Genomic DNA, 26,101 nt, shown 5'->3' with positions numbered 1-26,101 from the left:
TTCACAATGTAGGAGAGAGAAAGTGTGGAGGCACACTCACTCAGCAGGAGGCCTCAAGATTTAACATTGGAAGTCCCTGGAACTGGGAGCGATCAGAGCACTGTTTTACATATAGAGCCACCCAGTAATAGACCTCCCGTCCAAACAAGACTTCAAATGCCATATATATTTCACACAAACAAAATTTATTTCTTGGATGCATTCTGCTGGTTCAGAGCCCACATTCTGCATGTTTTCCATTTCATTTCCCAGGCACCCAAGGTTATACTGAAGATCAAGTTGGACAGAGCAAATATTGTGTTAATGGTGCCAAATTGGCCATTTTGGCATGGGTATCAATATCATCTGTAACTGGCCAGAGAACCCCCTTAATGCTGCCTCTGTGTTCAGATATCATGTCTCAGCAGCAGTGGAGCATTCTGCCTTCCAACCCAGATACACTTTAGTCTGTGATGGGGAAGGTAACCTGGTGACTAATGTGGTCCCACTTTTACTTGGAGGGTGAATCTGCACTGCACCCTTATCTCGTAATAAGCTACACAATTTGAGCTATGCAAATTACGTAGCTTATTTTGAGTCAGTTTCGAAATAGCTTATTTTGTAATTTGGTGCTGTCTCCCAAAATAGCGCTACAGTGCATGACCAAGCCATTCCATTGTAATCCCACGCAGGATTCTATCCTGAAATGGGATGAACAGAAATGAAAACATTTTTGTCTGTGCCGCTAGTAAAGGATGTATCCCATTTCTCTTTCTCTTACTACTTCATCACTGTAATATCTGAATGCTTGACAGTCTTCAAAGTATTTATCCTTGCAACACTCCTTTGAGGCAAGGAAGTGTTGTTATCCCCATTAACATATGGGAAACAAGGGGAGACTAGGTGACTTGCCTGAGGTCACACAGGAAGTCTCTGGCAGAAAAGCCCAGGTCTGCCAAGCCCTATATTTTGCACCCTTACCATTTGGCCGTTCTTCCTCTTTCCATCCATTCCCATCTTATTCCACAAGTATGCATACACGGAGTTGATGCTCTGAGACAGTGGTCCCCAACGCGGTGCCCGCGGGCGCCATGGCGCCCGCCGGGGCATTTGTGTGCACCCGCCGACAACCTGGGCTGGCCCCGCCTCCGGCACGCAGCGCCCTGGAGGCGCCGTCCCCAGGCACACGACACGCACCGGCACCTGGTGTGCAGCGCTCGGGCGGCCCCAGCCCTGGGGCACATGCGGCGCTGGTGCCGGCCCCAGGCGTGGGTCTCGGGCGGCAGCACCAGCCCCGGGCCCACAGCACAAGGCGCTCAGGCGGCCCCAGCCCTGGGGCACATGCCGGCGCCGGGTGCAAGGGCATCCCCGCCCCTGGCATGCCCCAGGATGCGTGGCCCCGCCCCCGGGCTCCCGGCGCATGAGTGGCCCCACCCCTCGGGCGCCCGACGCGTGAGTGGCCCCACCCCCAGGCACCCGGGAGCCTCTATAGGTTGGGGACCACTGCTCTGAGACCAACACTAGCTAGATAGTAATCTCTTTGTTTTCTCTTGAAGATAACTATAGCTCATATAGCCCTTAGGGAAAAGAGAAAGAGAACCATCTGTTGCAAGAAAGTGTGAGGAAACTATTTTATTGAAGAAAAGTAAAATGGTAGGAGTTGGTGGCCCAGAATGTTGGACAGTGCCCCAAACTGACACCTTGCCCAAAGCATATATTTGAAAGTTATATTCATGTGGCTTATAGTCCTGTTTTTTGACAAGAAAGATATTTGATTCTTTTACACACACCCATGTTCCCCCTCCTTCAAACTGCAGTGGTTTTGAATTAAGACATAGGAAATAGAGACACTATAGAAAGTGCAGATACTTCACATATATAATGTTCTCCACCAACAGTCACTGAAATGGAGTTTGTTTTAGAAGCATATGTTGCATTTTGACAGTCTATTTATTATTGGTTTCAAACTCATTTTAAATGTCAAATGTTCAGGGTTTGTGTTGGTAGGCTTGAGGTTTCAAAGTGTAAATGTAAATTAACCTGCCCTATACTTAGTAGAAAAGAAAATCAGAAGTCTGGATTAAAGACTTTTTTCCCCCTGTAACAAATGGAGAAATCTGTGGCAATTAAATTGCTACAGTATTTGAGATGTGCCAATCTCTAGGTCTTTTTTGAGGTAATGGGGGGCATAACGCCAAAAGATCTTGGCAGCAATTCATCTGAGACTTATTAGTGTGCAGGCACATTTCCAGGATTTCTTTTTTTAAACTACCAACATGAGTGCTTTCTATTTATCATTTTAATATGATCTTATTCTATGCAAATTATATAATGCTTATAACATTTGCATCATATACCTCATTAATGTATACTGTGTAGCAAGATTCTCACCTTTGTAACTTCTGCAAGGTTCTGCCAGTTCTGAAGGCCTTTTTTTATTAGATATTGAACACTTCAGACCATGTCACAGGAAATGAATTCTTAATCAAACTCCAGCAGTGATTTGACATTTGGATTTTGTGTGTGTGTGAGAGACATGCTCCCTCATTTTGTCACAATACCAGTGTTCCCTTTTTGGCCACTCACTAGACTGTTTGGAAGGGACCCAACTGCTGGCTTCTGTGTCTTAATCTTCTGGAGTTTGAACAGAACTATATCCCTCCTCTTAGACTTTTGTGTGTACACTTTTCAAAGTGAAGTCCATGCAGCCCGCTGGCCAGTCCCTGAAACCAGTGCTGGCCCTTCAGTCTCTCCCTCTAACTTAAATATGTAGTCTCCCAAAGCTCCACCTGAACATTTTAATTTACCTCTTCAAGGAACATGTGATAGGTGTAGCAAATAATGCACAAACACTTTGCACAAGACACTAATGCACCATTTTTAATAACATGAGACTATATAGATCTACACAAACATAATAAACTATATGCTCATGTTCCTGCCTTCATTTTCCTCACTACTCCAGAGCATTTTTTGTGCTAGAATCAGAGTCATCTGGGGCTCTCCAGGGTTCTTATATTTCAGTGCAGGAGTTAGGTTCCAAAACACATTAAAACCTTCTCTGTCAGCTCACTTATTCTGACCTTGGCTGGTCCATACCTATTCCCTTCTGTACAAACTTCCTGCGTGTGTCTTCAGTCTCACCCTACCCTTTATCACTTCAGTTCTGCTTGGGAAATTTTCACACTCTAACCCTCCAGCATTCTGTTGAGGGAAGTTATAGAGAATTGTTTTCCACTAAGATGCAGGTTTTGTTGTTGATGGTCTCCCTAAGTAGTGTCTATTCAGGTGTTGATGTTCCTTGCCTTTCAGACATTTTCCCTGCTCTGAGAGGTATATGTTTAAAGTCTTGTCAGCAGTTTTCAAAACCATGTAATAATATTAACAGTATTTGTAGGTTATACATAGATTCCCTGAAATCATCACAGCTTACTTGCAAAAGTTAAAAACTTTAACATGAATGATAAAATAAAATGATTAGTTTTGTGTCTTTCCGTTTAAAACATACTAGTTTCAAATATGCATAACCGAAATAAGCTAATACATAAAACCGTGTTGGGGGGAAAAAGATGATGTAGTCAGATTATATAATAACACTTTTTCCATTCCCTAGTATCTCAGAAAAATGTTAAAACAGTTGCTGCTAAAGATGGACATTTTAAAATCATCAGGTTTGGATAACTTGAGTCCAAGAATTTTTAAAAAGCTGTCTGAGAAACCTACTGAATCATTAATGCTGATATTCAATAAGTCTTAGAACACTGGGAAAGTTCCAGAAGCCTGAAAGAAGCTAATTTTGTGCCAATATATAAAAAGTGTAAATGGGATGACCCAAGTAGCTATAAATGTATCAGTTTGACAGCAGTCCCGGGTAACATACATGAATGGCTGCTCCTGGACTCAGTTAATAAAGAATTCAAGGATGGTAATACAATGTATGTCAATAAACATGGGTCTAAGGAAAATAAATCCTGGCAACCTAACTTGATCTCTTTATTTTGATGAGACTGCGAGCTTGGTTGATAGAGGTAATCAAATTGATATAATATACTTCTGTAAGGCATTTGACTTGGTACCTCATATTTTAATTACAAATCTAGAAAGATTAACATGGCACACATTACATGGATAAAATGCTGATTTAACTCCTAGGTCTCAAAATGTAATTGTAAATGAGAATCCTCATTTAACCAGTGTGTTTCTACTAGAATCCAAAGATTGGTTCTTGGTCCTATGCTATAACATTTTTATCAGTGACCTGTAATAAAATATAAAATCATCACTGATAACATTCACAGATGACACACAAATTGTGGGAATGGTAAGTGAAAAGGACACACCGCTGATATAGTGATCTGAATTACTATGCTAAGCACAAGCAAATAGGCATTTTAATATGGCTAAATTTATACATCTAAGAACAGAGAATGTAGGCCAAAATTGCAGGATGGGGGGATTCTATCCTGGGAAGGAATGGCTGTGAAAAAGATTTGGGATTGTAGTGGATAATAAGAATGAATAGGAGCTCCCAGTTACATGCTCTGGCCAAAGGGCTAATGCAATCCTTGTCTACCTTTAAAGGGAATCTAGTGTAGGCAGAGAGAAATTTTAACTCTGTATTTGGCACTGATGTGACTGCTACTGGAGTACTGTGTCCGGCTCTCGTGTCCACAGTTCAAGTAGCATGTTGCTAATTTGGAGATGGTTCAGAGAGGAACCGTGATAATGACTACAGAATGAGAAAACTTGCATTATGACTCTCATACTTTAGCAACTCGAGGACCCCAATTTTATGTAAACTTTTTGCAAATCCCCAAGCTGACTTCTAATTTTTCCTACAGGTAGTCAATCCCTACTCGGCTCTAGGCCTTGTCCCCCCACTCCACATTTTCCCCTAAGGTGACTCCCCCCCCCCCATCTGTACCCACCCTCGATGCAACCCTTCTCATCCTCCTCTTACCCCCTCCTTGGAGTATGCCCTGTTCCCCATTCCTCTTCTGCTATCTTGTAGTGATAAACTAAATTAAAAGGCTTTTCAATCTAGCAGAGAAAGGTCTGATGTGTGATATAATGGCTGGAAGCCTTATTAGGCTTCACTTAAGGTATTTCCAGATTCTCTGATATTATAAATGCCCCCCCCCCCCATGTTTATTTATAACATCCATTTTAAACATCTCAGGTTTTCAGACTTCAGCAAAGAGAAATGCAATAAAGTAGCTGTTATTATTATTATTATTATTTATTTATTTTATTAGTCTTTTGTGTTACTCGATTTACAATAAACAAATGTCATAAATGAAGCCCTGATTCCTTTTGGTGTAAGACGCTTTCCTTTTTTAACTTGTATTGAGTTTGAAGTTTCTTTGAGTATCTGGATTATTGCTGAACATGAGCCAGAGTTCACTTTACTTCTCTTTTTTTTAAACAGTGTAAACAAAGACAAATACAAAACATTGAGTAACTCTTGCTTAAAATGAAAAGTGCCATTAACGAGAAGTGTGTGTGTGGAGGGGAGGGGGTTGGGGGCGGGGAGAGGATAGAGTCTTGGACAGGAATGCAGGCCTTTATCTCAGTGTTAGGCAGCTTCTACTCCAGAAGGTTTCTTGCTCCTCAGCAACTAAACCAATGCTCCCAAGCACAGTCACTGGATAGAAGCCTTGCATTGCTGGGCAAGCTGCACAGGAGCTCTTATCAGGGAGGAGGCTCAAATTGCAGCCAGCTACTCTGTTGTTGAAGAACTAGGGGATATGGTTTACCTGGGCTATCTGGTTTTTGGCTTCTGTCTCCAGGTGCATTTTGGGTTGCCAGGTACTTGGTTTTCAACTGGAAAGTCTGATTGACAAGTGGACCTGGCAACCCTAAATGGTACCCGAACCAGAAGTCCAGTTATTGAGGGGTAAAGGAAGGTGTGGGTTATTGATTCAGTCCCTACCTAGCAGGGGCAGCCTTCTTTCTGCTAGGCAGGCTTCTTGAGATGATACAATGGGTGGGGCCTTGGGAGAAGGGGCAGGATATTTGGGAAAGAGGCTGAGCAGGGTCTCTGGTGCCATTACTAGCAATTAGAAAGGTGGCAGCCCTTCAAATTCTCTTTCATCTTGTAGCCAGTCTTTATCCACTGGTCCTGACTGCACCTCAGACCACCCCACTGGCCAACTTCTCTGTTGGGACAGGAGGGAATTCCCCATGCATCCTCTGCCTCTCAGTCCTGAAAGGGCCTGACTAGAGCTTCTGCAGAGCAAGGAATATAGAGAACTCCTGCTCTGCTATAGTATTGTGGGAGAGGAGGGACTTGATCCCAGGGCTCCCTACAATTGCAGGTTTTGCAGTTGCTCTGAACTAGCTTTGTATGCTTGTATCTTTTCAAACAGAGGGAGCTCTAGTGGTGAAATATCGATTTTTGTAGTTTTGTCTCAACACAAGCTGAAGGCTGAGGTTAGCAGAAAGCCATCCAGATGTGCACCAGATGAGTACACATCTGCCCACAGCATGCCACTTAATATAATGATTATGGTTAGTGAGTCTTTCACGATTGTGGCTGGAAGTGGTCAGGACAGTACATTTTGCTGCTTGGGCATTTTCTGGTGTGCTGAAATGTGTGCAACAACTTTACGTGTGAAACAAAGCTTTTTTACAGAGTTTTTGGTACATGCTTCCAACAGTCTCACATGGCACCACTGGTACATGTTACATTTGGAATGCCCTAGTTGTTGTGGTGATGAACACATTAAAAGTATGTATGGAAGTAAAGGTATGTCTACACTACCACACTAGTTCGAACTAGGGTGGCTAATGTATGCATTCGAAGTTGCAAATGAAGCCCGGGATTTAAATATCCCAGGCTTCATTTGCATCTTGCCGGGCGCTGCCATTTTTAAATCCCCGTTAGTGCGGACTCCGTGCCCATGGCTACACGCATCACGGAGTAGGTAGTTCAAATTAGGCTCTCTAATTCGAACTACCGTTACTCCTCGTGGAACGAGGTGTACCAATAGTTTGAATTAGAGAGCCTAATTTGAACTACCTACTCCTTGCCACGTGTAGCCGCGGGCACGGAGTCTGCACTAACGGGGATTTAAAAATGGCAGCGCCCGGCAAGATGCAAATGAAGCCTGGGATATTTAAATCCCGGGCTTCATTTGCAACTTTGAATGCCTACATTAGCCACCCTAGTTCGAACTAGGGTGGTAGTGTAGACATACCCTAAGTGAATTCAAATGACTGCTTATCCCCATATCTTGTCTTTTTATTTCTCTGTGGCTTTAACAAGGGCTACATTAACCCACCCAAACATCATACTCAACTTTTTGAAAAGTTTATCAAAGAAAACATTAAATCTAGTAACCTGAAATTCCTCTCAGAGCTATAGAAATGTAATGTCAGTGCATTATATGGAGTCCAGCAGGCATAGCATTTCAATATCTACTCATTGGTGGCTTGTGTAGTTATAAAAATATGAGTTATAAAATTTGAAATTGGTCAACTTTTTTACAATAGCACAGGTATTGGATTTTCATTGAACCCTGCCTTCTACATTTCCACTGCCCTACTCAGATCCTTGGAGACTGGCCAAGTAGAACTATTCACAGGGTGTGTTTTACAAGCAGATGAGCAATGTTGACAGCATATTTTTGTCTATATAAAGCACGCGATTCTGCTACATATAATTAATTTTCCCAATAGCTTCCCAGGGAGAGCACACCAGGCCCAGTTTCTGATGACTTTACTTTCCTCTCTCTTTAACCTGTCTCCACATTAACATGTGATCTCTGATAGTATATCTATAAACTTAGGGTATTTTCTCAAAAACAAAATAATTCTAGTAGAGTGCATTTAATATAAATTTCTTTTTGCTCACTTTTCTTGGGTATAATTAGGAGATAACATTTGATTTAATTAGGAAAACAAATTAATACTTTCCCCAGTCTGCTGCTAGTGTCGTCATTATGTGTATATTGTTGTTATCATTATTAACAGTCACATAGCCTGCTGTGCAGAATTTATAGTCTAACATAAACAACGCTAATAAAAATAAAACCTGGAATGATATCTTAGAAAAGATAGGCGTGGAGGTTTTTGTAGGGGAGATGAGAAAGTAGGGACAAGTAAAAATGTTAAGGAGTGATTTGAAGGAGATGAGAGACTGTTCCAGGCATAGGGGAAAGAGCTTTGAGTTATGAAACAGGAAGTGGGGCAAAGGGGAAGGACAATCAAGCAAGAGGTTTGGGAGGAAGGTAGTGGGAGTAAGAGAAAATGAGCACAATATAACCTAAATTCTCCAGCACTGTAGGAGCTGTAGGTGTGGAGTAGTGTGCTGAAGCTCTGAAAGTAAAGAACATTAACCCTATATTTGTGTGTGCACCTGGATTCATTCACATGAGATGGTGCTGCGAGTGGAGATGTAAATGGAAGCAAGATTGAGTCCATCAATAAACTTTGCTCTAATTCACACATGAAAACTTCAGAGCATCAGACGTAGTACTGGAAAAGGAAATTCCCTTCACCCACATGCCCCGTTCTTGAACTGATAAGTGAACATTACTTATGTATCCTTTGACAAAGTTTCATACCAATTATGAACAGATCTATCTACGTGGTCAGCTTAGATGAAAGGGCCTTAGGACTGAAATGATCTTTGGATAATCCAGTTTAGTTCAAACAGATTGGTTGTGATTGCTCTTTGGCAGATCGGAACTACCTAAAGTTGCTGGAAGAGGAGACAATGGACTTGGCTGGAGTTCTGGTTGCTGGCACAGTATCATGCGTAAATCTGATATAGAATGCCCACTTATAATTCAGTATTTTATGGCATAAGTGATACTTGTGCTTATACCAAACTGTTCTGATACTTTCTCCAGAGAAGAGCTTGAAACATGCTGAAGAGTTTACTTCTAATGCATAGGATTTATTCCTGAGTGAAATTCTCTCATCTCAAAGTCAAAATGTTGGCAGTTCTCACCTATTTCCTAGGTAAGAGTATATGGTCTTTAAACCTAGTTCTCATGCAGTTTTTCCCTGTTCAATCTGGGCAACCAAATTGTTAGCAACCAATTTCTCCAGCATTGTATTTATACTGATTTGACTCATGGTTCTGAAACTCTGTAGAAGGGGCCAAAAAGGTGCTTCTATTTAGAACCTTAATCCCTTAGGGTATGTCTACAATATGGCGTTATTTTGAAATAAAATATTTTGAAATAGTTATTTCGAAATAATGTGTCTACACACAAAATGCATTTCGAAATAGTGTTTTGCTATTTCAAAATAGGGCGTCCACACTGATTGGATGCTGAATCGCATTTAAGGCTGGCCAGAACCGGTTCTGGCAGGACATCAGGTCAGTAGTTACCGTGTGTGCCTGCTGCTTGAGACTATCTGAGGCTCATGCTTAAAGGGACATCCCTGGACAGCTGGTTCTCAGGTTTCCATGCTTGCTTGCCTACCTCGCTGAGGGACAGCAACGCATTTTTTCTCTTTGTGCTCTGGTTGTCCTCACTCAGGACACCACAGTGCTCTCCAACATGGAGCCGGAGCTGCCCCTGGGCACTCTGCAGCTCTTGGACATGTTGCTGCAAGTCTGGCAGCACTTTCTACAGGCTGCCTTACAGGATCTGCAGCAATCCAATCCCCAGGCCTTCTTCCAGACCCTCCTAGGGTATGTGGCGGAGAGGCTGAAGGACCTGGACGCCGGCGTGCCCCGACACATCTGGCGTCTGGACACCAGTACCGACTGGTGGGACCACATAGTGCTGGAGCACTGGGGAGACCAACAATGGATCCAGAACTTCAGGATGACGAAGGACACCTTCCTGGAGTGCTGCAAGTGGCTCTCCCCAGCTCTGAGTGACAGAACATGCATCCTAGGACCGCCATTCCCCTCCACAAGCGTGTTGCCATTGCCCTCTGAAAACCGGACAGCTATGGATTCATGGGGAATCAGTTCGACATGGGGAGATCCATTGTCAGTGCCATGCTCATGCAGATACAGCAATCTCCGGCAACTGTGCCGGGGGGATGTAGAAGGATGGAATGGGCTGTCCTAGGGAAAAGGGGGGTGGGGGTGGCACAAGTCTCCTCCCCGAGAGGGTTTGTTCTGTCCCAGATACACTAAGGACTGCCTGCGGTGGCCAGGATTGCAGGGGGGCATTGCTCCTGGGGAGCGGGGCAGTGGCAGAGAGGGGGGCACTCTTGGTTTTGTTTCTCTCTCTCTGCAGGTAGTCAGGGCCATCAACAGAGTTCTGCTTCGCAGTGTCATCTGCCTCGCCGATGTTGACGCGGTCATCGAGGGGTTTGGCGCCTTGGGCTTCCCCAACTGCAGGGGGAGCCATCGACAGGACACACATCCCAACCTATGCTCCAGACCATCAGGCCTCCATGTTTATAAACTGGAAGGGATACTTCTCAGTCATCCAGCAGGCCGTGATTGAAAACTGGGGCCACTTTCTGGACATTCATGTTGGCTGGTTGGGCAATGCACACAATGCACGTGTGTACCGCAACTCCTAGGCTGCATGCTGGGACCTTCTTTCCTGACTGCCACTTCAGGATAGGGGATGTGGACATGCCATCTGCTTGGTGAGGGATGCAGCCTATCTCCTACAGCCCTGTCTTATGAAGCCCTATATGGGACATATCAGCCCTTCCTGACAGGCCTTCAGTGCCAGGCTCTGCAGGGCCCTCATTGTGGTCGAGGGTGCCTTTGGGCAGCTGAAGGAACGGTTTAGGTGCCTCCTCAGCCACCTGGACTTCGTGCAGCGGAATATTCCGCATGTGGTGGCAGCATGCTGTGTGCTGCACAATGTGTGTGAGAGGAAGGGGGAGGCGTTCTTGCCAGGCTGGGTGGCAGAGGTGAAGCACTTGGCCAGGCTGTACGCCCAGCCCCGCACGGCTGCCATTCAGGAAGCCCATCAGGGGGCTGTCCGCATCCGGGAGGCCCTCAGGGAGAGCTTCTACCCGGAGGAGCAGTAACAGTGCTCCCTGGTCAGCCCCACTAGGGGCTTGTGCCTTATTCCTCCCTCACATCCTTCCACTTACCCCTCCCTAACCCCCTTTTCTGATGGAAAATAAAGACGTGTGTGTTGATTAAACCAAACTCTGTTTATTCAACAAAACAGGGGGAAATTAGTGAGATTGGGGAAAGAAGGCGGGAGAGGGGAGGAGAGAGGGTGGGAGAGGGGAGGGGGAAACTTGGGAGGAGGGAGCTGGAAGAGGGAGGAAAGGGGTGGAAGGGGGAAGAGAGGTTCAGAACTCAGGGTCGGAGTGGCGCATAGGCCGCCAGCTCCCAGCACCATGGGTGCAGTGGCCTCTGCATCCCTGAGGGTGTGTAGAGGGAGAAGCAGGAGTGGGAGAGGGAGTGAGAAGAGGAGTGATTGCTGGGGTGGCAGTAGGGGCTGGAGTGGGAGGAGGCAGCATACTCTGCACCAGGGTCTGCAGAGACACAGATGGCATGTCCCTGGGCAAGCTGCTCCTGCCAGCTCTCCCGACAGAGCTACAGGTCTTCAACCCAGTGGTCGAGGACGCAGTGCAGGGCCCGCAGGGCCCCCAGGTGCTGCCACTGGTATTCTTCCACTGGATGGGTGGGCCTACAGAGCCCTCGGGTGCGGGAGGATGGTCCGGCTGTGGAGAACAAGGACAAATGGTCAGTCATCCCTGAAGATGCAGTGCCTGAAGCCCAGCCCTTCTCTGCAAGATGAGGATGACAGTTCTCTGTGCCATCAGAGCCGATGTGCTTGAACACAGGCCATGTTTAAGTTGTCCAGGGTGCCCTGCTATCCCCGGGAGCGGGAACTGCCCTGAGACTGCACCCATGTCCCTGTGCTGTATATTAGTGTGGGTATGGGGGGGGGGAATGTCCCCTGCTTCCCTGTGGAGGGAGGGTGTCCTGCTGTGTCCCATCCTTGGGTCAGGAGCATGTCATGTCTCTTCACACGCTCTTGTGGCTAACAGGCCAAGCCACCTGTGTGGCAGCCAGCTAGTGCCATGTATCCAGGAGTGGCATGGCACATGCTCACACATGCACAGGTTGCTGCATGATCCATGGCCAGCAAGGCCCAGGCATGCAGTCCCTGGTCCCACGCACCCCCCTGCATAAGGAGACAGTGATGGCACTCACATGTTGCCCGGCCTTGGACAGCACCTGGAACAGGTCTGAGGGACGGCTCGCAGGTCTGGCTCAGCTGGACCCTTCTTCCGCGCCCTCCCCCCCCCCCGGATGCAGTCCAGGGCATCGAAGTAGGGGCAGCTGTCGGTGTCTGCCCCTAGTCGGGAGCTGCCCTCTCTGGCCTTGGCATAGGCTGCTGCAGTTCTTTAATCTTCATCCGCACCTGTTCCTGAGTGTTGCTGTGGCCTCTGGCAGCCATACGGCCATAAACAGTCATGTTCCTCAAGTATCAGAGGGGTAGCCGTGTTAGTCTGAATCTGCAAAAGCGACGAGGAGTCCTGTGGCACCTTATAGACTAACTGAAGTGTAGGAGCATAAGCTTTCGTGGGCAAAGACCCACTTCGTCAGATGCATGTAGTGGAAATTTCCAGAGGCAGGAATAAATATGCAGGCCAGGATCAGGCTGGAGATGATGAGGTGATCCAATCAAGGAGGATGAGGCCCACTTCTAGCAGCTGATCTGGAGGTGTGAATTCCAAGAGAATAGAAGCTGCTTTTGTAGTTAGCAAGCCATTCACAGTCTTTGTTTAATCCAGAGTTGATTGTGTCAAACTTAAAGATGAACTGTAGCTCAGCAGTTTCTCTTTGAAGTCTGGTCCTGAAGTTTTTTTGCTGCAGGATGGCTACTTTTAGATCTGCAATTGTGTGTCCAGGAAGATTGAAGTGTTCCCCTACAGGTTTTTGTATGTTGCCATTCCTAATATCAGATTTGTGTCCATTGATTCTTTTACGTAGGGACTGTCCTGTTTGGCCGATGTATATAGCAGTGGGGCATTGTTGGCACATGATGGCATATATTACGTTGGTGGATGTGCAGGAGAATGTACCAGTGACAGTATGGCTGATCTGGTTAGGTCCTGTGATGGTGTTGCTGGTGTATATATGTGGGCAGAGTTGGCACCGAGGTTTGTTGCAAGGATTGGTTCCTGAGTTCGAGTTATTATGGTGCGGTGTGTAGTTGCTGGTGAGAATATGCTTCAGGTTGGCGGGTTGTCTGTGGGCAAGGACCGGCCTACCTCCCAAGGCCTGTGAGAGCGAGGGATCATTGTCCAGGATGGGCTGAAGATCGCTAATGATGCGTTGGAGAGGTTTTAGCTGGGGACTATAGGTGATGGCCAGTGGTGTTCTGTTGGTTTCTTTCTTGGGCTTGTCCCGTAGCAGGAGGCTTCTGGGTACACGTCTGGCTCTGTCAATCTGTCTCCTCACTTCCTCGTGTGGGTATCGCAGTTTACAGAATGCTTGTTGAAGGTCTTGTAGGTGTAGGTCTCTGTCTGAGGGGTTGGAGCATATGCGGTTGTACCTCAGTGCTTGGCTGTAAACAATGGATCGTGTGGTGTGTCCGGGATGGAAACTGGAGGCATGCAGGTAAGTATAGCGGTCGGTAGGTTTTCTGTATAGGGTGGTATTGATATGACCGTCACTTATTTGTATCGTGGTGTCCAGGAAATGGACCTCCCGTGTAGATTGGTCCATGCTGAGGTTGATGGTGGGGTGGAAGCTGTTGAAATCATGGTGAAATTCTTCCAGAGTCTCCTTCCCATGGGTCCAGATGATGAAGATGTCATCGATGTAGCGTAGGTAGAGAAGGGGTGTAAGTGGACGAGAGCTGAGGAAGCGTTGTTCCAGGTCAGACATAAAAATGTTGGCGTATTGTGGGGCCATGCGGGTGCCCATAGCAGTGCCACTGGTCTGGAGGTATATGTTGTCACCAAATCTGAAATAGTTGTGTGTGAGGATAAATTCACAGAGTTCAGCCACCAGTTGTGCTGTGGCATCATCAGGAATACTGTTCCTGACAGCTTGTACTCCATCTGCATGTGGGATGTTAGTGTAGAGAGCCTCTACATCCATGGTGGCTAGGATGGTGTTTTCTGGAAGATCACCTATGCATTGTAGTTTTCTCAGGAAATCCGTAGTGTCACGAAGGTAACTGGGAGTGCTGGTGGCGTAGGGTCTGAGCAGAGAGTCCACATAGCCAGACAGTCCTTCAGTAAGAGTGCCAATGCCCGAGATGATGGGGCGTCCGGGATTTCCAGGTTTGTGGATCTTGGGTAAAAGATAGAACAACCCTGGTCGGGGCTCTAAAGGTGTGTCGATTTGTTCCTGTGTTTGTTTGGGGAGTGTCCTGAGCAGATGGTGCAGTTTCTTAGTATATTCCTTAGTGGGATCTGAGGAAAGTGGCCTGTAGAATTTGGTATTGGAGAGGGGACAGGGACCTACACCTACAAGACCTTCAAGACCTTCAGGGACCTACACCTACAAGACCTACCCTCAGACAGGGACCTACACCTACAAGACCTTCAACAAGCATTCTGTAAACTGCGATACCCACACGAGGAAGTGAGGAGACAGATTGACAGAGCCAGACGTGTACCCAGAAGCCTCCTGCTACGGGACAAGCCCAAGAAAGAAACCAACAGAACACCACTGGCCATCACCTATAGTCCCCAGCTAAAACCTCTCCAACGCATCATTAGCGATCTTCAGCCCATCCTGGACAATGATCCCTCGCTCTCACAGGCCTTGGGAGGTAGGCCGGTCCTTGCCCACAGACAACCCGCCAACCTGAAGCATATTCTCACCAGCAACTACACACCGCACCATAATAACTCGAACTCAGGAACCAATCCTTGCAACAAACCTCGGTGCCAACTCTGCCCACATATATACACCAGCAACACCATCACAGGACCTAACCAGATCAGCCATACTGTCACTGGTACATTCTCCTGCACATCCACCAACGTAATATATGCCATCATGTGCCAACAATGCCCCACTGCTATATACATCGGCCAAACAGGACAGTCCCTACGTAAAAGAATCAATGGACACAAATCTGATATTAGGAATGGCAACATACAAAAACCTGTAGGGGAACACTTCAATCTTCCTGGACACACAATTGCAGATCTAAAAGTAGCCATCCTGCAGCAAAAAAACTTCAGGACCAGACTTCAAAGAGAAACTGCTGAGCTACAGTTCATCTTTAAGTTTGACACAATCAACTCTGGATTAAACAAAGACTGTGAATGGCTTGCTAACTACAAAAGCAGCTTCTATTCTCTTGGAATTCACACCTCCAGATCAGCTGCTAGAAGTGGGCCTCATCCTCCTTGATTGGATCACCTCATCATCTCCAGCCTGATCCTGGCCTGCATATTTATTCCTGCCTCTGGAAATTTCCACTACATGCATCTGACGAAGTGGGTCTTTGCCCACGAAAGCTTATGCTCCTACACTTCAGTTAGTCTATAAGGTGCCACAGGACTCCTCGTCGCTTTTGCAGTCATGTTCCTGCGTCTAGTGCAGAGATTGTGGAGGTTGGTGGCATCCCCCCTAAACCTCAATAAGGTCCATGACCTCTGCATGAGACCAGGAAGGCGCCCATCTCTTCTGGCCCCGGCAGGCTCTTGGGAGCTGGAGGACTTATCCCGGGGAGTTGTGGAGGGCTGGCTGGTACCTGCTAGCTGGCTCATTTTGGTGCCACTGTGTCAGGGACAGCAGCAGAGTGGGTTGGCTTGCAGGCCTGAGGCTAGCCACATAGGCTCTGGGCAGACTCTAGATCTTTAAGAGCTCCGGGGTGGGGAAAGGGGAGAAGAGATTTCCTGGTGTGTGCCAGAGTGGCCAGCAGAGCACCCTGGGAAGGGCTGGAGGCCCTCTATTTCAAAATAGCCGCTATTCCCTGTCTACGCAGAGCCTATTCTGAAATAGCTATTTCGGAATAGGTGCTATTCCTCGTAGAATGAGGTGTACATGTTTCGAAATAAGCCCGCCGCTATTTCAAAATTATTTCGAAATAGCAGTTTGGCTGTGTAGACACTAGCGTAGTTATTTCGAAATAACGGCTGTTATTTAAAAATAACTTTGCTGTGCAGATATACCCTTACATAAGAACAGTTTTTTTTCTGAATTCAGGAGGAGTTTAGTCTGAGTAAGTATCTTGGGATTTACACACAAATAATATTTGACTCTTTTGTTGTGCCCTTCAATTGCCATCTTGTATTATGTCTATGCTTTAACCAGAGGGTTACTAGTCACAAATAACTGTGGCTTTATAGCCTATAGCCACTCATTTTCATAAATGAAACTGTGTCGTAACTAAAAGAAAACAATATTGCATAGTTTTAACAGTTGATGTAGTGATAGCTCTCTCAAGCCTGGTCTACATTAGCAGGCAGTGTTGAATAAAGGTATGCAATTCCAGAATCATGAAAAGTATAGCTGGAGTTGACATACCTTAGATCAAATACCGTAGCATCTTCATTACAGGGAGTCAAAGGGAGAAACTCTCCCATTGACTTCCCTTACTCTTCTCAATCTATTGGAGTACTGGCATTGATGGGAGCATGATCATTAATCAATTTAGCGGGTCTTTACTAGACTCACTAAATCTCTCACCATGAGATCAATTAATAGTAACGATTTCCTTATTAAAGTGTAGACAAGCCCACATTTACTGGTAGAAAGGTAGTGACTTAAATGTCAGTAATAGTCCTTGTATAAGTGACAGCAAAGATAAAGAGATTTCAGTGCTGTTATGGGCCAAAATGTTCTAATTTAGATGGCTGTAGTTGTCTGTCTTTAGGAAAATTTAAGCTCCTTCATATAATCGTCCTGATTTTTTCAGGAGTGCTCTCATTTAAATTAGTATTAGATATCTATGTTTGAAAATTTGAACCTCTTTATATTCTAGTAGTGCTCAGCAGACTCCATCAGATCAGGACTCAGTTGTGCTGACTGCTATACAGTTACATGGAAGACATTGTATATGTCCTGCGGAACTTATAAACTTAATTAAGGGCAAGATATAAGTGAATGTAAGGGCTTGTCTACACTATTTGCTAGATTGATGCTGCAGTAATCAGTCCAGCAATGGTCAATTTATCGCATCTCCTTAGACATAATAAATTGATCTCTGAGCACTCTCCTGTTGACTCCAGTAGTCTACCAGAATGACAAGAGTAGCTGGAGTCAATGGGAGAGGAGCTCCTGCTGACTCTACCATACGGAAGACACCATGATAAGACATATCAACTTCAGCTATGCTATTTGAAAAATAGATAAATGTCCATCATCTTCATGGTTTCTCAACCTGTTATAACTGGAAGAAAATTGAAGATATTCTTGTGTGATTAGAGATAGACCAGAAAATAAAACCATTTCTGGAGATTCTGCACTGGGATTTTGTTATCAGACTAATGGAAAACACAGGTTCTGTTCACCTGTACTAAAAGCTGATGGAGTGAACAGTACCACTATTTGAGGTAGAAAATTATTCTAACGCCTACATACATTACAAGGACAGTGGTATAGAATCATAGGACTGGAAGGGACCTCGAGAGGTCATCGAGTCCAGCCCCCCGCCCTCAAGGCAGGACCAAGCTCCGTCTACACCATCTCTGACAGATGTCTATCTAACCTGTTCTTAAATATCTCCAGAGAGGGAGATTCCACCACCTCCCTTGGCAATTTATTCCAATATTTGACCACCCAGACAGTTAGGAATTTTTTCCTAATGTCCAATCTAAACCTCCCTTGCTGCACTTTAAGCCCATTACTCCTTGTCCTGTCCTCAGAAACCAAGAGGAACAAATTTTCTCCTTCCTCCTTGTGACACCCTTTTAGATATTTGAAAACCGCTATCATGTCCCCCCTTAATCTTCTTTTTTCCAAACTAAACAAGCCCAGTTCATGAAGCCTGGCTTCATAGGTCATGTTCTCTAGACCTTTAATCATTCTTGTCGCTCTTCTCTGTACCCTTTCCAATTTCTCCACATCTTTCTTGAAATGTGGCGCCCAGAACTGGACACAGTACTCCAGCTGAGGCCTAACTAGTGCAGAGTAGAGCGGCAGAATGACTTCACGAGTTTTGCTTACAACACACCTGTTGATACAACCTAGAATCATATTTGCTTTTTTTGCAACAGCGTCACACTGTTGACTCATATTCAACTTGTGGTCCACTATGACCCCTAGATCCCTTTCCGCCATGCTCCTTCCTAGACAGTCGCTTCCCATCTTGTATGTATGGAACTGATTGTTCCTTCCTAAGTGGAGCACTTTGTATTTCTCTTTATAAAACTTCATCCTGTTTACCTCTGACCATTTCTCTAACTTGCTAAGGTCATTTTGAATTATGTCCCTATCCTCCAAAGAAGTTGCAACCCTACCCAGTTTGGTATCATCTGCAAACATAATAAGCGTACTTTCTATCCCAATATCTACATCATTGATGAAGATATTGAACAGTACGGGTCCCAAAACAGACCCTTGCGGAACTCCACTTGTTATCCCTTTCCAGCAGGATTTAGCACCGTTAACAACAACTCTCTGACTACGGTTATCCAGCCAATTATGCACCCACCTTATCGTGGCCCTATCTAAGTTATATTTGCCTAGTTTATCAATAAGAATATCATGCGAGACCGTATCAAATGCCTTACTAAAGTCTAGGTATATGACATCCACCGCTTCTCCCTTATCCACAAGGCTCATTATCCTATCAAAGAAAGCTATCAGATTAGTTTGGCATGACTTGTTCTTCACAAACCCATGCTGGCTATTCCCTATCACTTTATTACCTTCCAAGTGTTTGCATATGATTTCCTTAATTACCTGCTCCATTATCTTCCCTGGGACAGACGTTAAATTTACCTGTCTGTAGTTTCCTGGGTTGTTCTTATTCCCCTTTTTCTAGATGGGTACAATATTTGCCATTTTCCAGTCTTCTGGAATCTCCTCTGTCTTCCATGATTTTTCAAAGAGCATAGCTAAAGGCTCAGATACTCAAGGAGCTGATAGAGGCAGTATCCTGGGATGCATTTGATCAGGACCTGGTGACTTGCTGACCTCTAACTTTCCTAAGTGATTTTTGTTCTTTGTGTATCCTATCTTCTAAAGCAGTGGTCCCCAACGCGGTGCCCGCGGGCGCCATGGCGCCCGCCGGGGCATTTGTATGCGCCCGCCGACAACCCGGGCTGGCCCCGCCCCCCGGCGCGTGGCGCACTGGAGGCGCCGGCCCCAGGCGCGCGACACTCACTGGCGCCTGGTGCGCGGCGCTTGGGCGGCCTCAGCCCCGGGGCACATGCGGGCACGCGGCGCCGGTGCCAGCCCCAGGCGCGCAGCACGGGCGGCGGCGCAAGCCACGGGCCCACGGCACAAGGGGCTTGGGCGGCCCCGGCCCTGGCGTGCCCCAGAACGCGTGGCCCCGCCCCCGGGCGTCCGGCGCGTGAGTGGCCCCGCCCCCGGGCGCCCGGGAGCCCATAAAAGTTGGGGACCACTGTTCTAAAGTTACCCTCTCTCTGCTTGTATTCAGTACGTTAGGCACATCTCCAGACTTGTCGGTGAAGACCGAAGCAAAGAAGTCATTGAGCATCTCTGCCATTTCCAAGTTTCCTGTTACTGCTTCTCCCTCCTCACTGAGCAGTAGGCCTACTCTGTCCTTGGTCTTCCTCTTGCTTTTAATGTATTTATAAAAGTTCTTCTTGTTTCCTTTTATGCCTGTAGCTAGATTGATCTCATTTTGTGCCTTTGCCTTTCTAATCTTGCCCCTGCATTCCCGTGTTGCTTGCCTATATTTATCCTTTGTTATTTGTCCTAGTTTCCATTTTTTATAGGACTCCTTTTTTATTTTGAGATCATGCAAGATCTCCTTGTTAAGCCAAGCTGGTCTTTTGCCATATTTTCTATCTTTCCTACACAGCGGAATTGTTTGCTTTTGGGCCCTTAACAACGTCCCTTTGAAATACTTCCAACTCTCCTCAGTTGTTTTTCCCTTCAGTCTTGCTTCCCATGGGACCTTACCTACAAGTTCTCTGAGCTTATCAAAATCTGCCTTTCTGAAATCCATTACCCCAATTGTGCTGGTCTCCCTTCTACCTTTCCTTAAGATCATGAACTCTATTATTTCATGATCACTGTCCCCCATACTCTCTTCCACTTTCAAGTTCTCAACTAGTTCCTCCCTATTTGTTAAAATCAAATCCAGAACAACTTCTCCTCTGGTAGCTTTTTCAACCTTCTGAAACAGAAAGTTGTCTCCAATGCAGTCCAGAAACTTATTGGATAGCCTGTGCCTTGCTGTGTTAGTTTCCCAACATATGTCTGGATAGTTGAAGTCCCCCATCACCACCAAATCTTGGGCTTTGGATAGTTTTGTTAATTGTTTAAAAAAGGCCTCATCCACCTCTTCCACCTGGCTAGGTGGCCTGTAGTAGACTCCTAGCATGACATCACCCTCACTTTTTACCCCTTTTAGCTTAACCCAGAGACTCTCTACACAGCTATCTCCTACGTTCATCTCCACTTCAGTCCAATTGTGTACATTTTTAATATACAAGGCAACCCCTCCTCCCTTTTTTCCCCTGTCTGTCCTTCCTGAGCAAGCCGTACCCTTCCATACCAACATTCCAATTGTGCGTCCCATCCCACCAGGTTTCTGTAATACCAATGATATCATAGTTGTATTTATTTGTTAACAATTCCAGTTCTTCCTGCTTATTACCCATACTTCTCGCATTTGTATATAGGTATAAAGGAGTTCAGTTACAAAATGACTGTTTCAAATGCACAGATTGCAAGTAATTGTTCACACGATTATATTCAGGATATGGGCAGGGCCTCAAAATATCTTGAAAATTACATCTTGTAAACTATTACTGAGCCGGTCATTTCCGTCTTTTAACCTGGATCCCTCCTCCTAATAGATAGCACTTTGTCTTACTGTGCTTATTACTTTGATCTTTTAGCACATTCAGAACTTTGAATTTAATATTATCGCTGACAAGTACATTTTGAAATAAAAATGAAATGAAAGGGGAGCACTTTTTGGGGAAAGAGTTTACTTGGGCTGAGTAAGTTGCTTCTACTAGCTCTGTTAGACAGATCAAAGCCTTAGGCCAAACCTGTTCTGAAACAAAAGCTTCAGAGCAGGCATGTCAAACTCGAAGTCTACTGAGGGCCACACAAACGAAAACTGATAGCTTTCAGGGCCACCCAGATGGTTTGACCAAAAGAAAAAAATGTGTCATCGAGCGCGCGCAAAAAAAAACCCACCTCATTTTAGGTGCCAGGCAGAAGGCACCAATACCAGACACCTGGCAACCCTAGGGCCACCAAAGAAAATTTACTTTGTCAGAAAGCTGTAGTTATTTATTTTATAGATTGTTTTAGATATATTTTATAATATTACAATAATTTGATGTGTAAAATTGTTATTTATTCATGTTAAATAATTTTAAAGTTAATGTTACATAATGTTTTTATTTTGTTGAAATAAAAACAAATATAGACCATGGTTAATTAAATAGAACAGGCTTCTGTGAAAATTTCAGATACTTTGTAAGTTTGAGATTTTTAATAAGATATAATTATTTATGCAATTGCAAAAAATCAACATTTATTGCTATAAAATTAATACACATTTTGTGATTTTATTTGGGAATAAATAAATAAATAACAAAATATTAACAAAATAACCCCGTCCTCTCCCCCAGAGCCAGGCACTCCCATACCCCCATTCTAACCTAATCCCCTTCCACTTCCCCAGAGCCAGGCCCCTCCAAACTAATACGTGGGTCCCAGAGTCGATGTTGCTGCCTCAGGTGCTGGGGCAGCATGAGCACAGCGGCCAGCTGTGAGTGCCTGCTGGAGTGCCCAGTGCAGAGCACCCAACCAGCCGTGAACACGTGCGCAGAGCAGCCGGCCGGCTGTGAGCAGTTGCTGCGGCACAGTGCGGCCCGGCTGGCTGTGAGCAGGCACTTGGCCACGTGCTCCGAGCGGCCAGTGGGCCACACTTCATCCTTTTATAAAAATATTCTGGTGGGTCGCAAAAAATTTCTATCAGGCCATATGTGGCCTGCCAAACGCCAGTTTGACATGCCTGCTTCAGAGAGGTATGTGCAACAGGAAAAATGTAAAAACAACAAATAGTCTGGTAGCACTTTAAAGACTAACAAAACATGTAGATGGTATCATGAGCTTTCGTGGGCATAACCCACTTCTTCAGATGACCCACATTCCTGTTCTGAAAAAGGCAGGCTGAAACTTCTTGCAGACATCTTCAGGACTGTAACCTGCTAAACCTGTTTGCCTTAAAAAGTGCTGTTTCTGCTCAGAATTGGAGACTGGAGGAAGCCTGTAGCTTCTGTTTCTTTCTCCCATCCCTGAAACTGGCTCTTCCCTCCTTTTTATCTGACTACTGCTTCCCTAAACTGGCACTTACCCATTTGTTAGTGGAAAAAATTGTTTTATTCTAACTCAAAACTGTTCCATTGATGTTTTACAAAATGTCAACAGAAAATGCGTTTTTGGAGAAGCAAAACCATGTTTCAGCATCTTCTTTCGTTTGTATTTTCTAAAACAAGTTGTGTTGCACTCAGTATGGTGGCAAGTGAGTTTCATATGTATTGGAAGGAGTTAGTATTGTGTGTGTGTTAGTATGTGCATATTTTTTCTTTGAGAAGCTGGTGCCAGCTGTGCTTTTTCTGAGCCAAGGCAGTTTTCTCTGAACAAGGAATTAGGGATGCAGTAGTAAACCATTTAAACAGTTAACTGTTACACGCAGACCCTAGTTCCAGGGAGCTGGCTGCCACCTCACACTGTGGGCTATGTAGTATAAAGCTTACACTGCTAAGCTCTAAGTGTTGCTGGCTCCCTGGGAGTGGGGCCAGCCAACTCTGCTCCCAGGGAGTGTGCAGCATGTACCAGCTGGGATTTTCAGTGATTACACAGTTATCTAATTAACCACTTTTTAACATTCCTACAGGGAATCAAAGCCACTCTGAAACAACACAGATAATTTGTTTTTAATTTCTGTTACTCGTTTTGAGGCAATGGGTATTGGTTGCTTGTAACAGAGACCACAAAATTTCCTCATTGAGGTTGAACTCTTTCTCACTACTCTTGAACAATATTTTGGGCAAGATCTCATTCTCCCCTTGTTACTGAGGTTACTGTTTCCTCTAACAGACCTTGACTATCATCACAGTTATTGTCTATCTGAAGAAGACGAACTGCATCAAAGGACACTATGTAAAATTTTCTGACAGGAGATACATCTAGAACAAATATCAGTGGTTGAGCAGAAATCAGAGCAAGAGTATACCATTTTGGTGTCTTTTGAGTACTGTGCTTTGATCTCCTGTCATTTTGGGAACTGCCCTATTGGTGGTTTTTCTCTTTTCTCAATAGGTGCCAGGTTACTATAGTATTTCACAGAAGCAAACAGGTAACAGTAGATTGTCACTTGATGATTACATATTCTTTCTTTCCTTCTGAAGCACCTGGCATTGGCCACTGTTGGAAGACAGGATACTGAGCTAGATGGACAATTGGTCTGACCCAGTATGGCACTACTTATGTTCGTAAGGCATTTTGTTTGTGAACATTTGCATAGCTTAGACCAAATCCCCTCCAATTCCTTCATCCATTTAAATAACATAATACTGTTAGTACTAATGCTTTGCAGTTGATCACATGTACACGTGGGGTAACCTGCTGCTAATAAATAAGGTAGTGCAAACACAGCTTCTGGTATTGTGATCTTGACAGAACTTTCAACCTTAGCAGTATCAGAACTGGTCAAAATTTCAGCATGAGGCCTCCAAAGAGAAACCATTGTTCCAGAAAGTAAAGCTGTTAGACAGTAATGAACCCATGCTCTGGTATCATGAAAGGAGCTGTTCTGCTGAAATTCATGTCTATTTGATGTGTCATTGAAAATGAGGTGCTAGCTGCTGGTTAAAGATCTTATAGCACTGGTTAAAAGAGATGGGCTATTTGGCTCTGGTTAAATTCTGATATGAAAAACTATCATTTGTTCTCTAAAACTTCTGCAGATTCAAGTGGTGGCTGTAGCATTCTTTCTCACTATTTGTCCTAAATGATTGCGTAATGTTCTGTTCATGGTTAAATAGCTACTGCATTCCACCCTGAGGATGGCTGCATTTCACTGTGTTGATGTAAAGGAGCTATATTGTGGCTTTCGTTGAGGTTGAGAATGTTGGTTGGTGGAGACAGCAGTGATTTTTGGTTGGGGGAAGGGTTGTGACTGATTCAGTGTATTCAGAACAGGCAACTGTTATGTTCTTTAAATGGGTACAGTTGCACTCCATGCGATGTTAGCTTCAGAATAATAACACATTCAGAAGTGGATATGAGGCATAGAGCAGGCCCTACTAACTTCCCAATTTTGCTTACTCAACACCACCTTTAATGATAGAGAGCACATCTGACTGTGCTAGTGCATGTGCACCAGAGGGATGTCAAGGAAGACGTCTGTACTTTCTCCTTCCCTTGTGCACCTAAACAAGCAGCCACAATTTGATCTATACTTTGTGAAGTAATATGGTGTCCTTTGAGATAAAAGTCTTTGCATACATATAAGCTATTTTTATGGACACATTATATTATTGCTCCAAAGGGGAAGCTTCAATTTATCTCCTCTGAGTTTGGGCTTTCAGCTCCAAAAACAGATAAATCACCAGTTCGTTATTTTATTGCTCCATTTTTGTCATTGTGGTTAACTGAACCCAGGCATTACTATTTAATCTAATAGACTCTGTCTGCTGTCTCTGTGATTATGCTGTTAGAAGAAAGGAGGTATCCCCTACACACACAAAAGTCTAGACCCAAGAATTTAGGCTTGGGTATGTAAAATCCTGATTAATCAGTTAACTGGTTAAAGGTTAGATTAGGGAGTGCTGCTCCCTGGGAACTGGTTAACTGTTACCCTTTCACATCCCTACTTTTAATGAATGGTGTGTAGCTGAATTTAAGCCTTAAGACTGAGAAGGCAACACTTTTCTAAAGCCCAAGGTGATAATTCAGTTAAAAATTTAGGGTTGAAGTCATCATAATTAATCTCTCCATTCTCTCCAACTGCTTCGCCTAACTCATTATAGTCACCTCACCTTTGCCTGAGGAGAGTAGAAATAGAGAATAATTGAAGAATAGTTGGAGTAATCCTAAAATATTTTCTGGGAATTTTATTCCAACTGAAATTAAAAGAAAACCCTCTGTGGGGAATGGTTCACAGTTTTAACATGGTTTATACCAGAAGTGGAGACTCAAGATGGAAAATTAAATTATACTTTCATTTAAAAGAAAATAGTAGACTTTAGTTTTCCATATTGATAAATATAAAATTGTTTCATCAAACTAATAAACTACACACACACACACACACACACACACACACTAGAAAATGTTTGGGTAATTTAAGACTTGTAATGACTTTCAGATACTGTACCCCAATGCTTTTTTGTATAGTCCCATGTAAGTAATTTTAAAATGTTTATAAAGAGGATCATTTGGGATCAATCCAAGGTAATGTGAACAATTTAAACTAACTAGATCCATCATACTCAAGGCTATTTGTAAGCCAGTGGTCCTCCCAGCTATGGTCCCAGCAACAGTTTATATTCCAACTATGGTCCCAGCTGCAACTCTAGCCCTGGCTTCAGTCTCTGGCCCCTTCTCCCAGGGGAGGCATGGAGAGATTACATTACGGGTAAGGAGGGCCATGACATAAAACATTTGGGATCACTCCTGTAAGCCATAATACGTGGTAGACAAATTAGGAATGTAAGTGAGTAGTTGACTACTCAACTATCCCATAAGCATAGGCTTCTTGGGCAGTTCAGTGGAGTACTTGACTGTTTGCTTCCCCACCTTGCTGCACCTGTATGAGAGGCAGCAGAGAGAGGGGGGAATGAGAGCTGGTGCTGGGGGGAGCCTGCCCCTGCTGCCTCTGTCAGAGGCGGGGGGGAGGGGAGGCTGCTGCGAAGCAACCTATGCCCACAGCAAGCTGAGGCTGCTCTAGCAGCCGTCCCTGTCTGTGGGGGTCCCAGCAGGGAGGTGACCCCCCCCCCCATGGAGAGGGGCTGCCGTCGCCAAGCCACCACTAGCCACTGTCAATAGGGGCTGCTGAGAACAGGGGCTGCTGGACCTGGCGCAAGCACTAGG

At 44.9% G+C, this 26,101-nt stretch overlaps 1 protein-coding gene across 1 annotated transcript in view; it reads left to right on the top strand.

Annotated features, from left to right (window-relative positions):
• The window catches only part of SPIDR (scaffold protein involved in DNA repair), a 353,411-nt gene that overhangs the window by 108,931 nt on the left and 218,379 nt on the right, over nucleotides 1–26,101 (top strand). The window lies entirely within an intron of this gene.

Source organism: Pelodiscus sinensis, chromosome 2, assembly GCF_052426305.1.
Source record: "Pelodiscus sinensis isolate ZL-2025 chromosome 2, ASM5242630v1, whole genome shotgun sequence".
Taxonomy (NCBI): Eukaryota; Metazoa; Chordata; order Testudines; family Trionychidae; genus Pelodiscus; species Pelodiscus sinensis.
Note: the sequence above shows the minus strand (reverse complement) of the source record. Positions and strands in the feature narration are given on the sequence as shown.